The sequence below is a fragment of the Lynx canadensis genome, chromosome B4 (genome assembly GCF_007474595.2).
Source record: "Lynx canadensis isolate LIC74 chromosome B4, mLynCan4.pri.v2, whole genome shotgun sequence".
Lineage (NCBI taxonomy): Eukaryota > Metazoa > Chordata > Mammalia > Carnivora > Felidae > Lynx > Lynx canadensis.
In genome coordinates, this window is record NC_044309.1 from 85,801,329 (window position 1) to 85,819,051 (window position 17,723).

General features: G+C 34.0%; 1 non-coding gene across 1 annotated transcript; it reads left to right on the forward strand.

Moving 5' to 3' along the window:
* The first annotated feature begins 1,155 nt into the window (after positions 1 to 1,155).
* On the forward strand, positions 1,156 to 1,240 carry TRNAQ-UUG. The gene has a single exon. It is a non-coding gene; the product is annotated as a tRNA-Gln (tRNA).
* Positions 1,241 to 17,723: the final 16,483 nt, after the last annotated feature.

Here is a 17,723-nt window from a genome sequence, read left to right on the forward strand (position 1 = left end):
GGTCATCCTTTATTTAATAAATAAATATATATAACAAATACCATTATAGAAAGTAGTATGGTGTAATCTTGCCCCAGGAAATTATAGAAGTCTGTTTTTTTAACACTATTTTTTTGTGTTGTTCTGTCAAGAAGACTAAATATAAGTATGAGAAAAAGAGAAGGAGAAGTAAAACTGTCTTAACATGAGGCTTTATTGTTTACATAGAAAATTCAAAGAATATGCATGTAAACTATTACAACTATTAAATAAATTTAGCATAGTCATTGGGTACAATGCCCATATAAAATTTTAAATTTTTATACATCAGCAACAAGCTATTAGAAAATGAAATGAAAAAATACATTTTAATAGCATTATGTTTTCAAATATGTAATTATCAAGTGTAATTTAAAATAAAACTCCTAGGGATTATTTGTTTATTTTTCCCCTGATGAAATTGACAAAATGAATCTAAGATTTATATGAAAAAGCAAAGTACTAAGAATAGTAAAGACACTTTTATGAGGAAAAGCAAAATTGAATGACTTGTATTGTTAGACTTATTTTCAATTTATAATTATTAAAACAGTGTCAGGGCACCTGAGTGGCTCAGTCAGTGAAGGGCCTGACTCTTGATTTTGGTTCAGGTCATGAGCTCATGGTTCCTGAGATACAGCCTCTCTGCTGATGGTGTGGAGCCTGCTTGGGATTCTCTCTCTCCCTCTCTTTCTCTCTGCCCCTCCCCTGCTCATGTGAACATGTCTGTGCGTGCTGTATCTCTCTCTCTCAAAATAGATAAAACAGCAAACAAAAGAGTGTCACTGAAATAAGAATTAAAAAGCAGACAGATGGAAGAGAATAAAAAGTAGATACAAATCTACTTATGTAGTAACTTAACTTATAACAATAATTTCCACTGTGTGTATGCTGAATATTCAGATGGGGAAAAAAAATGAACCTTGACTTCTATCTTATACCATACATAAAAAAATCAATTCCAGTTCCTAAATGGAAAGAGAAAATAATTTTCCAACAGAAATAATAGAAGAATATCTTCCACTCTCTTTGGAATAAGCAGTTTCTTTAAGATTAAAAATAATAAAACAGCAAAAAATTAATAACAAAGGAAAATATATTGATAAATTGGGTCTTATTAAAATTCAGAACTGGGACGCCTGGGTGGCTCAGTTGGTTGAGCGTCTGACTTTGGTTCAGGTCGTGATCTCACAGTTCATGGGTTCGAGCCCCACGTCAGGCTCTGTGCTGACAGCTCAGAGCCTGGAACCTGCTTCGGATTCTGTGTCTCCCTCTTTCTCTGCCCCTCCCCTGCTCATGCTCTGTCTCTCCCTCTTTCTCAAAAATAAATAAACATAAAAAAATAAAATAAAATAAAATTCAGAACTTAAGTTTATAAAATATGTCACAAAAGAGTAAAGATGGAAACAGAGAATAAGAGAAAATGTTTAGGACATATATCTCAGACTGAAGATTCATATACATTAATATATAAGGATTATTATATATCAATGAGAAAAGACAGATGATGTAATAGGAAATTGACCAGAAAATGCTTTTACAACTAAGCATACTAAAAGATATTCAGCATTGTTGGTCATAACCACACCTATTTATTTATCTCCCCCCAAATTATTTAATAGGAAGAAAAAAAAACTGAATACAAACTGTTGGTGAAAATAGTGTGATTGGAATTACATATATTGTTGGTACGATATATTACATATATTGTCATAAATTGCCATTACCACTTTAAAAATAATGTGTTAAATGTATGTATATCCTCTAATGAAGCAATTCCACACCTACATATATACATTATATATGTATATATTTACACCAAAAGAAATGTATAAAATTATTTATTTAAAGCAGTCTTATTTGTAAGACTGCCAAACTGGGAATAACTCAGATTCCATCAACAATAGAATGGGTAAATAATTTGTGATATTTCATATATAATATGCTCTAGTAATCTGAATTAATAAATTCCTGCTATGCACAACAGCAAGAATGAATCTCACAAGTCATGCCACATGCAACAACATAGATGAATTTAAATTATAATCTTCAGTGAAAGAATACAGAATCGAATATATGGTGTATGATTTCAATAATATAAAGTTCAAAACTGAGGAAAACTAATCTTTGCTGATGGAATTCAGAATAATGGTACTGTTAGGGCATGAGGTCAAGGGGCACAAGAAATGTCTCTGGTTTCCATGGTAATTTTCTTTATTGTGATGTGAGTGCTCACACACTTGTGTTCTCATTGTGAAAATTCAAGAAGCTATATACATATCATGCATACATTTTCCATTCTGCACGCTGTATTTCAGTAAAATATTTTTTAAACATTGTTTTGGGGAAATTGTTGCTTTTCAAATAATGGCTGTATTTGTCTTAAATGACACATTTAAAACCAACAAGTTTTATTTATGATATAAAATCGTTTCTATATTCGCTGTCATACCATGGCATTCACTTCTGAGTAAGACATTGGAAAAGGAAATGGGATATGCACATTTTTCTTGTCTTCATCCAAATATCAGCCCATATTTATGGGAGGAAGATTTTGTAATAGAAATCATAATAAATAAATTTTAGAAATGAAGAAATTTTTATTATGCATTTCAACAAAAAGAATGGGAGAATAAACTATCCCTCACTTCTGTCAAAGCTATACTCCCGCTTCAAAGTTTATTTAAAATGTTAAATATTAAATGTAGTTTCCCTAAGATCTCCAGTGAAAACTAATGTCCCCTTCTTCTGTTATTCTAGCGTACTTTTGCTTGGTTTCTGTCTGCTTATTATGATACATGTGTAATTCTGCTTTGCATCACACTGATTTGTTTCAGTACCTTTTACCTCACTGCATGATTGCTATATGTAAAATAATAATATGTGCAAAGGTGAATAATGTGAAGCTTCTATCCCCTCAATGTTTATTCTAAAGGAAAAACATACACATTGAATTTTATATTGCAATGGAAATTTAAAATAAGTACTGCCATAGGAATGGAAGAAAGATACATTTGGACAAAATGCATCATAGGGAAAAAAGTCTTGTGAGGGAGAGAGGGTTTGAACCAGATTCAGGTGTGTAGTAAGTTGTTTCTTTGTTATTTTATTTAGTCAATTATTTAAGATTTATTGAGTGTTTCCACATGCTGGGAACTGAGATAGATGCTGAAAATATACAAATGAACAAGATGTAGTCTCTACCCTAGAGAAGTTTAGAGTTTTATGGTAGAAATCCACGCCTGCTTTGATGTATAGTCACAGCAGAGTGCAATGCATATATAAGAGTTATGTGTAAAGTGCTCTGATAACACAGAGGAAGGAGAAATAGTGGCTCCGTGGTCAGTAGACATAAAACAACATCAATATTTTTTTCCCAACTTTACCACATACAAAAGCACTGCACGAAGTGTTTTTCATACATCAGTTCTCTCATTTGTGCTTAGGCTAAACTTTGCTAGTAGACATTATTACTGGATTTAATGGATGAGGAAACCAAGGGACAAAAAGTCAAACTAGCTTGCCTAAGGACACACAATTAGTAATTCCATATCCAGGATTAAGCTATAATCATCCTATTTCAAAGCTATGAAAATACAGTCTTAACCTTTAATCATAGCATCTCTGTGAACGTACCGTCCTGTGATACTTTTGGACCTCCAGGCATCAAGAACAAGTACTGAAAACACTTAACAAGCCTCTGTTTCACTGAATGCACAGACAAGACTCAGAATTTTTCTCAACAAAGACCTACAGCACGACTAATCTACCAGAGCTATGTTGTGTTATAATTTCCTCCTCAGAGAAGTCTTCAGAGAAAGATCAACTCTGAGCACATGTTAGGTAGGTGGAGAGGTAATAAGGGGGATGAGGCCAGGGAATAGTCCTCGCCAGCCATGGAGAACAGCAGATGGAAAACATAAATGACTAAGAGAATCTGGTTTATTCATGGGATTGCAAGCACAGTAGTGTTAGAAACTCTAGCAAAAGATATATAAAGAGAGAAAGTGAAAAACGATCCTGGGTAAGACTTGAACAGACAAGGATGTGGGTGAAAGGAATTTTGCATAAATTCATGACTAATCAGTTAATTAATTAGTGGGACCAAACATATAACAGTGAACAATACTGTGACACTGTAAACTTAAAACTAATAGTATATGCAAGCAAAGAATCACATGAGTAAATAATACTGTGCACATGACATGTGTTTAATGCATATTTATTGGCTAGATTTTAGAAAGATTTTGTGAAATATTTGTTGACATATAAATGTAAAAAAACTCAACATGTTTACTTCATTTAATATTATTTGAGGTTTGTTTTCCTTTTCATGAGACAAGGGAATATACATGTGCTGTGCACAGCATATGCTAATGTTTGCAGGAATTTTTGTTTCTTCTGTTGAATTCTGTTATTGATCGTTATAATTAGTAACAATGAAATTTAGACACGTAATCTTGTATGCAGTCTCCACTTTTACAGTGCATCTCTGCTTGATTTTTGCATCTGAGATTAACATAGACGGTTACTAAATTTAAGAGTCAGAAAATATTGCTTATAAATCTTAATTTGTTCCATGTTTTGTGCATTTATTAAGTGTGGAGAATTTTAGGACAGCACTGCTATTTTGTTGTAGAAATCTTAACTTAAAATTTGATGTCTAAAGGAGCATCAAAGCATGTTTAATGGTCCTTCACTTGCTGGAAATCTGAATGTGAGATGACGAGTGTCACAACCAAAAATGAAAGGGGCTTCCATTGCTGGAAAAAGGCTTTCACTTTGAATGTCTGCCACAAAACATCTAACACTCTTTCACACTAAATATGGGCAATTGTCGACGTTACTTTTGCTCATGCATGAATTACAGAAAAGAAAACAAAATTGAACAAAAGGCAATAATTGTATCTCTAAACTGAATCAAAGACAATGAACCCCAATTAGCCATATGATACAGAATGTTGAAAAGCATGTAAAGAAAATCTGCAGGAATTCCCAAAGTCTAATTTTAGCTGGTAACTTTCATGCACTTTCCAATAGAACTATTTAATCAGAAATAATGAAAATTAATGACTATGGGACAGCACTTCATTTTGAAAGAGGTTTAGGGAAGTTAACACACTGTTATATGGACTTAGCTCTAAAATAGGCTTCTGGGTCACTGGTGAGCCAGTTCAAATATGGATCTACTGTGCTGATTAGTCATGAGTCATGTGTCTGCAATTACAAGGGTTGTGATTTGGGTATTCTTTGAAGACATTGCTATATAAACCAGCTGTCTGTTAAAAGCTTTTATCCAAGACGTGGGAGTCAGTTCAACACTGCAGAAACTCCTCATTTCATTAAGAAAAAAATAACAATACATATTTGTGAAGGGATATGTTAATGTCTGAATATCTACATAGGTTTCTACAGTAGACATTTTAATAAAATAATATTGTTCAGATTTCAGATAGCCTCTTTGATGTTTCTAGTACAGGTTTTTCAAACAAAAAATTAATTTCTATAACTACTTCATCTTTCTCTACTTATTTTTTTAATAGGTCTTCTGCTTTGGACATTTTATTCTGTCTCTGGATGATATCATCCACTGCCAGCCTCTCAATTTTCACCTACTCTCTCTCTCTCTCTCTCTCTCTCTCTTTCTCTCTGTCTGTCTTTGAGGGTATCTGAAGTCTACTTTTTTAGCAAAATTCCACTATCAGTTCAGTATAGTTAAGTATGTTCATCATGTAGTGCATTAGATCTCTAGACTTATCCATCCTGTATGACTGCAACTTTGCACGATTTGACCAACATCTCCCCATTTCCCCCACCTGCTGCCATTGAGATCTCTGCTTCTATGTATTAGACATTTTTAGATTTCATATATAAGTGAGATCATACATTCTTTTTCTTTCACTTAGCATATTTCACTTGGCGTAATGTTCTCCAGGTCCACCCATGTGATCACAAATGGCAGGATCTTCTTTTCTAAGACCGAATAGTATTCTACTCTATACATATACCACACTATGTATTTATTCATCTGTTGATAGACATGTAAGTGAACTTTCATCAATGTCAAAACATCTATCATAAAGATGTTTTAGCAAGTTATTATTAAAATGCTTGAAACTTAAAAAAGGAAAATTAGCAAAGAAATGGAAGATGTAAGAACTAAATTAAAATTTTAGAAATGAAAATGTAATAAAAAATTTTTTAATCAATGAATTGGCTCAAAAGCAAAGAGAAGTGTACAGAGAAGTGACTCAACCCAAAGAAATAAAAGCAGAAATTACCCAATCTAAACAACAGTAAGATCATAGACCGCAAAAAGTCAGCAGAGTCTCAGGAAGATGTGGGACTATAATACATAGTTATTGACTTGTCATTAGAGTCCCGGAAAAATAGGAGAAAACTCTGGGGCTGAAAATTTATTTGAATAAATAATGGCCTCAGAACTTCTGGAATTTAGCAACAGCATAATCTTACAGATTCAAGAAGATGAACAAATACCAAACACACCAAGACACAGTTCTGAAAACTAAACACCAAGAAAAAAGTTTGAAAGTATTAACAGTGAAACAATATCTTACGTGTGGGGGAAAATAATTTGAATGGCATCAACTTTCTCACAAGAAACCACTGCAGTCAGAAGAAACTGGCACACCATTTTTCAAGTGCTGAAAGAAAGGAACTGTCAATCTAGAATTCTATATCCAGGAAAATATTCAGGAATGAAGAAATCACTGCATTGTCAGAGAAGGAAAACTAAGAGAACATGTTGCCAGCTGACCTAAACTTACTCTTTGCTGTATATTTCCCAGAGAATCAACTCTGTCATCATCTCCATCTAGAGGACCAAGTACAGGGGACCTCATTTTTTATTTCTGAAAAAAATTCTGGCAGTATAAAATATGTTGAAATTCAAAAGACTATCTTCTTAAGAACATTTTCCCTTTCTCATCATTGTCAGGAATAACTCTACACTCCATGTTGCTTTTAATTGTTTCCTCTCACCACCCCCCTCCCCCGGGCTATATTTAAATAGTTTTGGAGAAAAAGGGTAGTATTGATTCATATGTTTATTTATTTAGTAATAATTAAGACCTCATTGTAATACCAACACAATATTAGGTACCAAATAAATATAGTTGAAATGGAGAAAAAGATCCTGAACTCTAGGGAATAGGGTGAATTTTTTCAAAAATAAAAGGAGCAAGATAACCAGAGAATAATTTAAGACTATTTAAATGCTTTGCTGTTTTCCTGGCCAAAAAACCCAATATTGCAATATATTAAAAATTAACAAATTATATTTTTCCTCTAATATATGAATTTTCATTAATCAAATAATAAAAACTGGGATTAGTAATATGCAGGCTAAAATTTTCACTTAAATATTTTCTGTCTTCACAACAAGCACTATCTTTTGCTCCAATTTCCAAGTTTGATCTCTTGTGCCTCTTGTTTACATAGTGTTTTAACTGAATGAATTGATTCTCTAAAAGCACAATAGGATATTATATATTATCATCATCTCTTTAAAATTTAAATAATATATCATGGAGGAGATTATATGGTTAGCTCGGTGTTTTTGTTTGTTTAGCAAAGAATGAGAGAGGGAGACTGCAAGCAGGGGAGAGGAGCAGAGAGAGAGAATCTCAAGCAGGCTCTATGCTTGGCATGTAGCTGCTGTGGGGCTCGAGCCCACATTCCTGGGATCATGACCTGAACTGAAATCAAGAGTCAGAGGCCCAACCTGATTGAGCCACCAAGGCACCCTAATAGTTAGGTAGTTTTAATTTTGTTTCCCAAGTATAGCATAGTTTTTATAACTTGTGCTTCAAACAGAAACTAGTTTCCATTCTCATTTAACAATTTAAAATGCTTATATTAATTTAAAGAATGTTTGAAAAGACTTTTAATTTTAGGAAAGGGAATAGATGGAAGTATGATCACGTTTGATTCTATTAGAGTGATGTGAAATTGAGTCTTGTAGAACCATTTCAGTTTATGGCAAAAAGCATTTGACCACAGAGGAAAGGCTCAGATAACAGCACTCTCAGTCTTTTTTTTTTTTTTTTAAATACATGTTCTCTGCTGTTAAATGCCTAGTATTCCCAAAGGTAAATAGTAAAGCACTTCCCTATTTTCAGAAAGCAAACATTTTAGATCTCTAATCTTGGAGAAATTGCACAATGATTTAATCTTCAAACTAAATTCTCTACAACACAGGCATTTGAAAATACACGTTTGATGAGATTTTATCAGGATATTAGGGTTTTTATTGTAATGTTTGGTGATTAATTGTGTTATATATAAAAGCTAATAAGATAAGTAAAGTTTATAATGAAACCATTTGAAAGAAGGGTTTCTCTTTATAAATGAACAAACTCTTTTTTTTTTTTTTTTTTCAAAATTTTTTTTTTCAAAGTTTATTTATTTTTGGGATAGAGAGAGACAGAGCATGAACGGGGGAGGGGCAGAGAGAGGGAGACACAGAATCGGAAACAGGCTCCAGGCTCTGAGCCATCAGCCCAGAGCCTGACGCGGGGCTCGAACTCACGGACCGCGAGATCGTGACCTGGCTGAAGTCGGACGCTTAACCGACTGCGCCACCCAGGCGCCCCAATGAACAAACTCTTTATGTAAGGCTTCCTTCTTTATTCTGTGGATATTTAATTCGGTGAATCCAACAAACAATAAATTCTGATTTTTTCATTTTTAAACTAAACTAACCTCCTTCTCCAGATATATGGTTTGGACTGTTTGAGAAAATCCAAGGGAAATATTAGGCTCATTATATTACAGAATTAAACTTTAATTATATAGACCTTTGAAGCCAAAAACAACTTGACATTGAAACTTATGTTTGGCTGGTAAATTCTTATTTAAATATCTTGAGATACTCAACACTTATTCAGATAAATAAAAGAATAAAAAGCTACGGGTATTTAAATATATAAAAGAGAATCATGTTTTAATCCAGTGTTTGAAATCATTGTAAAGCCGAACTCTGTTAAAAATTGTAATGACTCTGTAAAAAGGTCGGATTAATTTTTAGGTACCATTTATATTTAATCTTAGTTATCTCAAGACATACTTCGGTGATATTCTCTGTCAATAAATAGTTATAAGTGGAGAAATTATATAATTTGTTGCAAACCAGCAAGATTTTGAAGGATTTTAAATTTAATACAAAGAAACTACTCAACACACAAACCGTGGTAGAGAAAAGGTACTGTGGAAAGCCATCAAAGAAGGATGCGTCTGAAAGTTTAAAATGTCTAATTTCGCAGAATACCGAGACAAAATCCCCTGGGAGAAAGGAAGGCAAAAATCTTCCTTTTGAAACTGCCAGCCGTTGTGTACATTCAGTAGGTTTCAGAGTGACTGAAGTAAGCTGGGAAGCACATGAGGGCAGAGTGTTTACTCAGCCTTGAAAAGGCAGAGCTATATGTCAGAGATCCTAACATTTGTCATAGAAAAGTTTGGAAGAAAGCATGTTTCAGGTTAAGAAAAGACAATCTACAACCTCAGCTACTACTGTAAGTAGAAACTCAACTCCTGGTAGAAACTCTCGAGTTAGAATTTGAAAATGAGGAAATATATTTTGATACCAGGCATTAGCCCAGAAATTAATGGTGCTAAATGTAGTTCTGCTCTGTTTAATGCATTGATATATTTCTAGGCAATTGATGCATGCAAGAGATGGGATATTGGGGAAAGTGCAAATTATAAGGTTTAGCTGACATTTTAGTTTAAGTTCTACTCTTGGTCTTAGCTGTCTGCTACGTAAGACACCAGTATTAAACCACAAATCAGATAAGATACAACATGATTAACTGTATTTTATTCATATTTAGCTGTAATATCTTAGGCATGTTACTAAATGTCTTTGAACCTCAGTTTCCTACATGAAATAAATATTATCATGTAATCCTTACAAAGCTGTTTTAATAACTAAATGTATTACCTTTTATACTTCAGAGAACTCACAGGAACTTGGAACATAGTTATTACATATAATTGATTATGAACTAGTAATCGTATACTTTTAATAACTAATTCCATAGTTATTTCCCTTTGAATAGGTCCAACTCTTTTGTCATTCTTTCACAGAAAAGCTACACATCTATGTGTATTTCTTGCTCGCTTTTATGCTGTGACACATTTTCTGTCATGGTGTAAATTCAAGGTGTTAAATGTTTTTCTACCATTTGGCTGCCTTTTATTCTACTTGGGTTTCTAATTTGAAACATAACTGATCCCCGCTTAAAGTTCTTTTTTCCACAAATGGCCCTTGTACTTTGGATAAATTGTAATCTGAAATTTTGCTCCACACTGATTTCCTCTGGGGTTTTCGATAATACCCTCTAAAAAAAATTACTCACTGTAGTTTATCTCCAAACTGTAATGCTACCACATACTGCCTCATTCCAAGACTTTATCTCAGTTTGTAACTTATTCCCTTATTTTAATAAAAATTCTTGACTCTTATTTGGGAATGTTCTATAGAAAAATCCATATGTCTAATCTTTGGCAAATTTTCATCTTGTGGTAAAGTTATTGCAAGTTCAACAGAATCTGAATGTGTAATAGTCCTAATATTTCTTTCTTTTATAAATAAGACATCATCCGTAAGCCAAGTTTTTTAGTATATTACAGGGAGTAAATTTTTGAATTAAAAAAGAGATAATCTAGAATTATTAAACATCGCTTATCAACAATTCTGACCCTTCTCTGTGCGTTCAAGAGACTGAACTCTGTTTAGTGGATGCACCTGGCAATAACAATACATTATAAATGCTCTAAAAGCAGACATAAGTAAAACAACCTAAACCACATCCATCGTTAATAATTTATGTTTATTCATCATTGACAAGTATTGATTATAGGCTTAAAAGGAAGTTCTTTGTATATTGACATTGAAACCTTTGCCTTGCTTTAAAGTAGCCCCCCCCCCCCCCGCATCCACGGGGTATATGTTCCAAGACCCCCAGTGGATACCCAGAATGACTGATAGTACCAAACCTATATATACACTGTTTTTCCTATACATACATACAGATGATAAAGTTTAATTTATAAATTAGGCACAGTAAGAGGTTAACAACAGTAGCTAATAATAAAGTAGAACAGTCATAACAGTATATTGTTAAAAAAGCTGTGTGAATGTGGTCTCTCTGTCGAAATATCTTATTGTACTATACTCACCATCCTTATGATAAGATGAGATGAGATGATAAAATGCCTATGTGATGAGATTAAGTGAGGTGAATGACATAGGCATTTGTCAAGAAGGTATTGACCTTCTGACTATATTTCAAAAGGAGGATCATCTGCTTTTGGACCATGGTTAACCACATCTAACTGAAACTGTGGATAAGAGGAGACTACCCCATAAACAACTTCAAGCATCATGAACTTAATGAAAGTGTGTCATAATTCTTTAAAAATTTAAGTAGCCATTATAGAAACAAGATGCAGTTTTTTTATAGAATAAAACAAGTTACCCCTGAAGAGATGACACAAAAGAATCCTCTTGGGATTTTCTTAAAAGCTTGGGCTGCTGTTACTAATGACACACTTAACATTGAGAACTGTTTTATTCTAGAGACTTTAAATATGTGTATCTTACATTTTTAGATGTTAAGTGAAAACTGTATTTTATCAAATGTTCAAAATACCAATCATGCTGTTTGAAATATGTTTATTTCATTTGTTTTGCTCATGACTCCAAACATTGTTGCATTGTGTAACAGAACAGGGCCAAAATACACTAATGGAAAAATGTGATCATGCAAATATAATCACATATATAAATACATCATCACATTTACCAATGGAATAGTGGGGCTACTGTGAGGTGGTCTCTATGTTTACTGTGGCCTCCTGATGTGGGAAATCACACAAATAATGAGAGCAGAGAGAGTTATAAAGGAGAACAAACTAGGAAAAACACATTTGTGTCATAGAAGAAACCTTAAACTGGGGCATACTTAACAATTATAATTACATTCTAATATTGAAAGTTATCAGTGATTATCTTATGACACTTGACTTTTCACAATGCCTGTTATTTCCTACCTGTTAAATTAGTGAGAGTAAAAATTTGTCATAACTCTCCAACAGGATGTCATGAATGCTAAATGGCAAATAGACATGGAAATTGTAAAATGTGAGGAAAAAAAAAACAGTAAAAGGCAGGGTCTTGTTATTTCTCTAGAACTAAGATAGAGAGGATATGATGGACAATGACAAATATAGGAAAATTGAATCAAAGCAATTATAAAACTGGTTTTGATATCATGTGACTGTAGTCATCAATAGTTTTGAATGTCAAGCTACTGAGATCAAGTCTTTGGTTGAATATAAATGAGAATATTTAAACCAAATTGTTTCATTATCAGTAATGTATCCTACTTGGAGCATAAGCTAAAGACTAATAAATTATATGTATCTTTGTACTATTCACCTACTTTTTTTCTGTGAATGTATAAAATGTGTCATATTTTTTAAGTGAAAAATCTCATGCCATGCTCTATGTTCATAGTGTCAGCAAATTTATATCAACTCACATTTGCATATGCTAATATACACGTTGCATATAGAAACATAGTAAGTACAGTGGGACATATTTGTCATACTGCTTTTGTGGGATTGTGGTACAGTGAAAAGTCAATAGAGTTTGAAATGAGGAAGGTATCCATTTATATTTTAGCTCTGATGCTTCCTAATGGTTTAATTTTAGATTTCACTTATTATCATTACTTAATTGACACCTAATTCACAAACTGTTAAGAATTTAAGGGGCGCCTGGGTGGCGCAGTCGGTTAAGCGTCCGACTTCAGCCAGGTCACGATCTCGCGGTCTGTGAGTTCGAGCCCCGCGTCGGGCTCTGGGCTGATGGCTCAGAGCCTGGACCCTGTTTCCGATTCTGTGTCTCCCTCTCTCTCTGCCCCTCCCCCGTTCATGCTCTGTCTCTCTCTGTCCCAAAATAAATAAACGTTGAAAAAAAAAAATTAAAAAAAAAAAAAAAAAGAATTTAAAATGAAAAGATGAAAGTGAAAACATTTAGCCTAATGCCTGGCATATGTTAATTGCTCAGTAGAGATCAGTTCTAACAAGTCAACTATTTCTCCTTAAGACTTTCCTATCTGTAGTTATGACATGGTAAATGTTATTTAACAAACAAACGGCGTATTAAAGTTTAAAAACTTTTTTTCATTTATTTCTCATAATGGACCTTTTACAAGTTGAATATTTTCAGGTACTATAAAAGACAATACAACTCTAACTGGCTTAAGCTATGAATGAGTTTTATTGTCTCAATGATTAAGACATTCAGATATAGAATGGAGTTTTGGCCTGGTTTGATCAGATGTCTAGTTTTATTTATATGTGATTGTCTTAGCTCTGCTCATCTTAGTTCCTCAAAATCACATCCCTCAACATGGAAAAATGGCTGCCATCATTTGTAGTTTCATGTGTGCATTTTACATGGTCTAAGGAGAGTTTCTGTGTCTCAGAATTCCCAGAAAAAAGTATTGAGCTTGGCACTAATAGGCCTCCCCTATAGAGCAGAGAAATTCTGTCTGATTGGCTAAAATTTGAACTTCCTGAATTTCTGTGATAGAATTAGAATGCTCCTATTGGCTTAGAGTCTAATACAGGAGCTAGGAATAGGATAAATCCTAACCAAACTAAATGTCTAGTGCATAATGGAATGAAGGCTGGTGTAACAATCATAACGTTCAAGTAGGAGCTTGTGGAACATGTAGGAAAAATTCTGCCTAATTCCTTATCTGTAGCATCATGGTAGAGGAATATTTCAGTTAAGAACTGAAGGAGAACTTCCATATGATCAATGTAGCTGCCTCTTCAAATCTTGAGTTTGAATGATACATTCAAGATAATATAAAAACAGTCTTGAAAAAAAATTTTAGTAAAGCTTATTTTGGATCTCTTGCTTCTGACTGCAAAGAGTTCTTACCTATTGACTATGGATCACTAGGTCTCATGAAAAGTATAGAGCTATTCTAAGATATTCAGCAATCTATCTAAATATTAAACATGATTATATGCTGAATAAATAGAGTAGCTATTATCACATAAATTATTGTCATTATAAATAGGTCTTCATTCTAAAAAACTGGTAACTATTGCACTGTTATATGCAACAATTCAGATGAAATATTTTCAAAATGTTGACTGGAAGCTAATTCCAAATTCTTTTCTCATGACACATTTTTATTAGTGCACAGTTATATACATTAAATTTTCAAACAGAAATTATGGTGTACTTACATGTACTATAATTATCAGTTACAATTACGAGTAAAAACCAATATTTATGTGATCTAAATGTTCATGGACTTTAAATTGCACTAAGCATATTTTATTACATTCACAACTGGAAATATTGGGAGCACTGTTATAATCTGTTGTTTAAGGACAGGAAAGAGAATATAAGTTATCAGAATTTTATTATTATCTGGTTGAGGCAAAAACCTTAGTCTAAAATTATTGAAAGATGGTGGGAATGCAAACTGGTGCAGCCACTCAGGAGAACAGTATAGAGGTCCCTCAGAAAATTAAAAATAGAACTACCCTACGACCCAGCAATTGCATTACTAGGTATTTATCCAAAGGATATAATGCTGATTCAAAGGGGCACATGCACCCAATGTTTATAGTAGCACTATCCTCAGTAGCCAAATTATGGAAAGAGCCCAAATGTCCATTAACTGGTGAATGGGTAAAGATGATGTGGTGTATACACGTGTGTGTGTGTGTGTGTGTACAGAAGAATACACACACACACACACACACACACACACACACACACATATATATATGAAAAGGAATGAAATCTTCCAATTGGCAACAACGTGGATGGCACTAGAGTGTATGATGCCAAGCAAAATAAGTCAGTAAGAAAAAGACAGATATATGATTTCACTAATATGTGGAATTTGAGAAATTCAACAGATGAACATAGAGGAAGGAAAGGAAAATAAGATTAAAGCAGAGAGGGAGGCAAACCATAAGAGACTCTTAAATACATAGAACAAACTGAGGATTTCTGGAGGGGTGTTGGGTGGGGGGATGGGATAAATGGGTGATGGGAATGAAGGAGGACACTTGTTGGGATGAGCACTAGGTGTTATATGTAAGTGATGGATTGCTAGATTCTACTCCTGAAACCATTATTGCACTATATGTTAATTAAGTTGGATTTAAATAAGATAAAAAGTAAAAATAAATTAAAAATTGCAAACTGTCCCACACACACAAAATAAAATTATTAAAAGAGTATTCTTACAATAATTTTAAAGATAGATATAATCCCAGCAAGGGAAATTAATAATGATTGCAGTTAATATATGACTATCCACTCATAAATAACATTACTATTATCTTTCAGTCTTACTTCCCTTTGTTAATACTGATTTTTAATGTCAAAATTGGCGGGAATAAAATATCAGATTAGTTATCTATTGAAGTTAACATATTGTTCCAAGATTTAGTAGTTGAAGACAACATACATTTATTATCTCATAGTTTCTGTGTGTCAGAAAGCTGGACATAACTTCCTGGTTTCCACAGGTACATGGTCTATCATAAAGCTGTATTCAAACTGTCCACCAAAGCTACAGCTTCCTCTGAAAGCTCAATTTTGGGGTGTCCACTTCCAAGTTCATTTGTATGCTTGGCAACAGGCCTCACTCTCTATATATGAGTTTTTCCACAAGGCTGTTTCACAATATGGCAGCTGACATCTCCAGAGTCATCAGAGAGTGAGAGTAAGAGAATGAGAGAGAATACCCAAGAAAGAATCCATATTATTTTTATAACCTAATCTTGAAATTTACATCCCACCATTTTCACTGTATTCTATTTGTTAGAGTGAGTCTGTGGGTCTAATTCATGAATTAGGAGATGAAATTTTACAGGCTATGAATCCCAGGAAGTCTAAATCTTTGAGGATCTTCTTTTTTTTTTTTTTTTTTTTTCAACGTTTATTTATTTTTGGGACAGAGAGAGACAGAGCATGAACGGGGGAGGGGCAGAGAGAGAGGGAGACACAGAATCGGAAACAGGCTCCAGGCTCTGAGCCATCAGCCCAGAGCCTGACGCGGGGCTCGAACTCACGGACCGCGAGATCGTGACCTGGCTGAAGTCGGACGCTTAACCGACTGCGCCACCCAGGCGCCCCATTCTTAGAGGATACTTAACACAATCTACCCTCTGGCCCTCAATGATTCGCCTCCATGACATGTGCAAAATACACCCACACTTTCCTAAAGGTCCCAAAATCTAATTTAATTACAAAATTAACTCAAAATCTAGAATCTCATCACATAGGTCATGTCCACATATGAATGAAGCTTCTCCTATGTAATTCCTTAAGTACACCTCTTCATGTACCATTTGTTGGTTTTTATCTGAAGACCTACAAAATTAAATAGGTAAGTCATCTGTATTTTTCACATACAACTATAGTGGTCATGTAACATTGGCATTTCTGTTAAAAGGGGGAAAATGAGGGCACAAAGTAGCCCTTCGTTCATAACAATTCTAAAATTCAGTTAGGAAAGTTTCTTGATTAGGTCTCAAGGTCTGGGAATAATACTGCTACTCTGGCTCTAGTCTATACTCTCTTTACTTTTGGCTCCACCCTCTACATCATACTTATTTTAATATTAAAATCACCAAACGTTTGCAGCTGAGCAGCTATCCCAGTCTGCTTCCTGTCAGTAGAACTCTGGGGCTCCAGAGGTTGTTTCTCATTCTGTACCTTCCCAATCAACCTCGATCCAAACTGGTAATATCTCTCTACATATAACTCTTAAAAACACTTGAGAATCCCCTGAGAATCTTTTTGGGGTTTATGGCAGTAAACAAAAGCCATGTTCAAAATCTCTTCCAGATAAGCCAAAATCCAGAGAGCTGACACCACCAAATGCTGGTGAGGAAGTGGAGCAACAGGAACTCTCATTCATTCCTGGTCTGAACACAAAATGGTACAGCTACTTTGGAAGACAGTTTGGTAGTTTCTTACAAAACTAAGCATAGTCATATCTTATGATCCAGCAGTTGCAATTTATAGAATTTACACAAAAGAGTTGAAAACTTATGTAAACATGAAAATCTGCACACTGGTGTTTATAACAGTTTTGTTTGTAATTGCCAAACCTGGAAGCAACCGAGATGTTGTTCAGTAGGTACATGGATAAACTGTGGTATATCCAAAAACTGGAATATTATTTAGTGCTAAAAAAAAATGAGCTATCAAGCCTTGAAAAGACATGGAGGTAACTTAAATGCATGTTACTAAGTGAAAGAAGCCAATATGAAAAGGCCACGTAATGTATGATTCCAATTATGTAACATTCTGGAAAAGGCAAAACTATGGAGAAAGTAAAATAGTCACCATTTTCTAGAGATTGGAAGGAGGGAGGGATAAATACTTAAAGCACAGAGAATTTTTAGGGCAGTGAAACTACTCTGTATGACACCATGTTGGTGTATATATGCCATTATATATTTGTCCAAACCTATATAAGGTACAATACCAAGAATAAACCCTGATGTAAATAATGGACTCTGGGTGATAATAATGTGTCAGTGTAGGTTTATCAATTATAACAAATATACCACTATGGTGGGGATATTAATAGTAGGGAATAACATGCATGTGTGGAGGCAGAGAG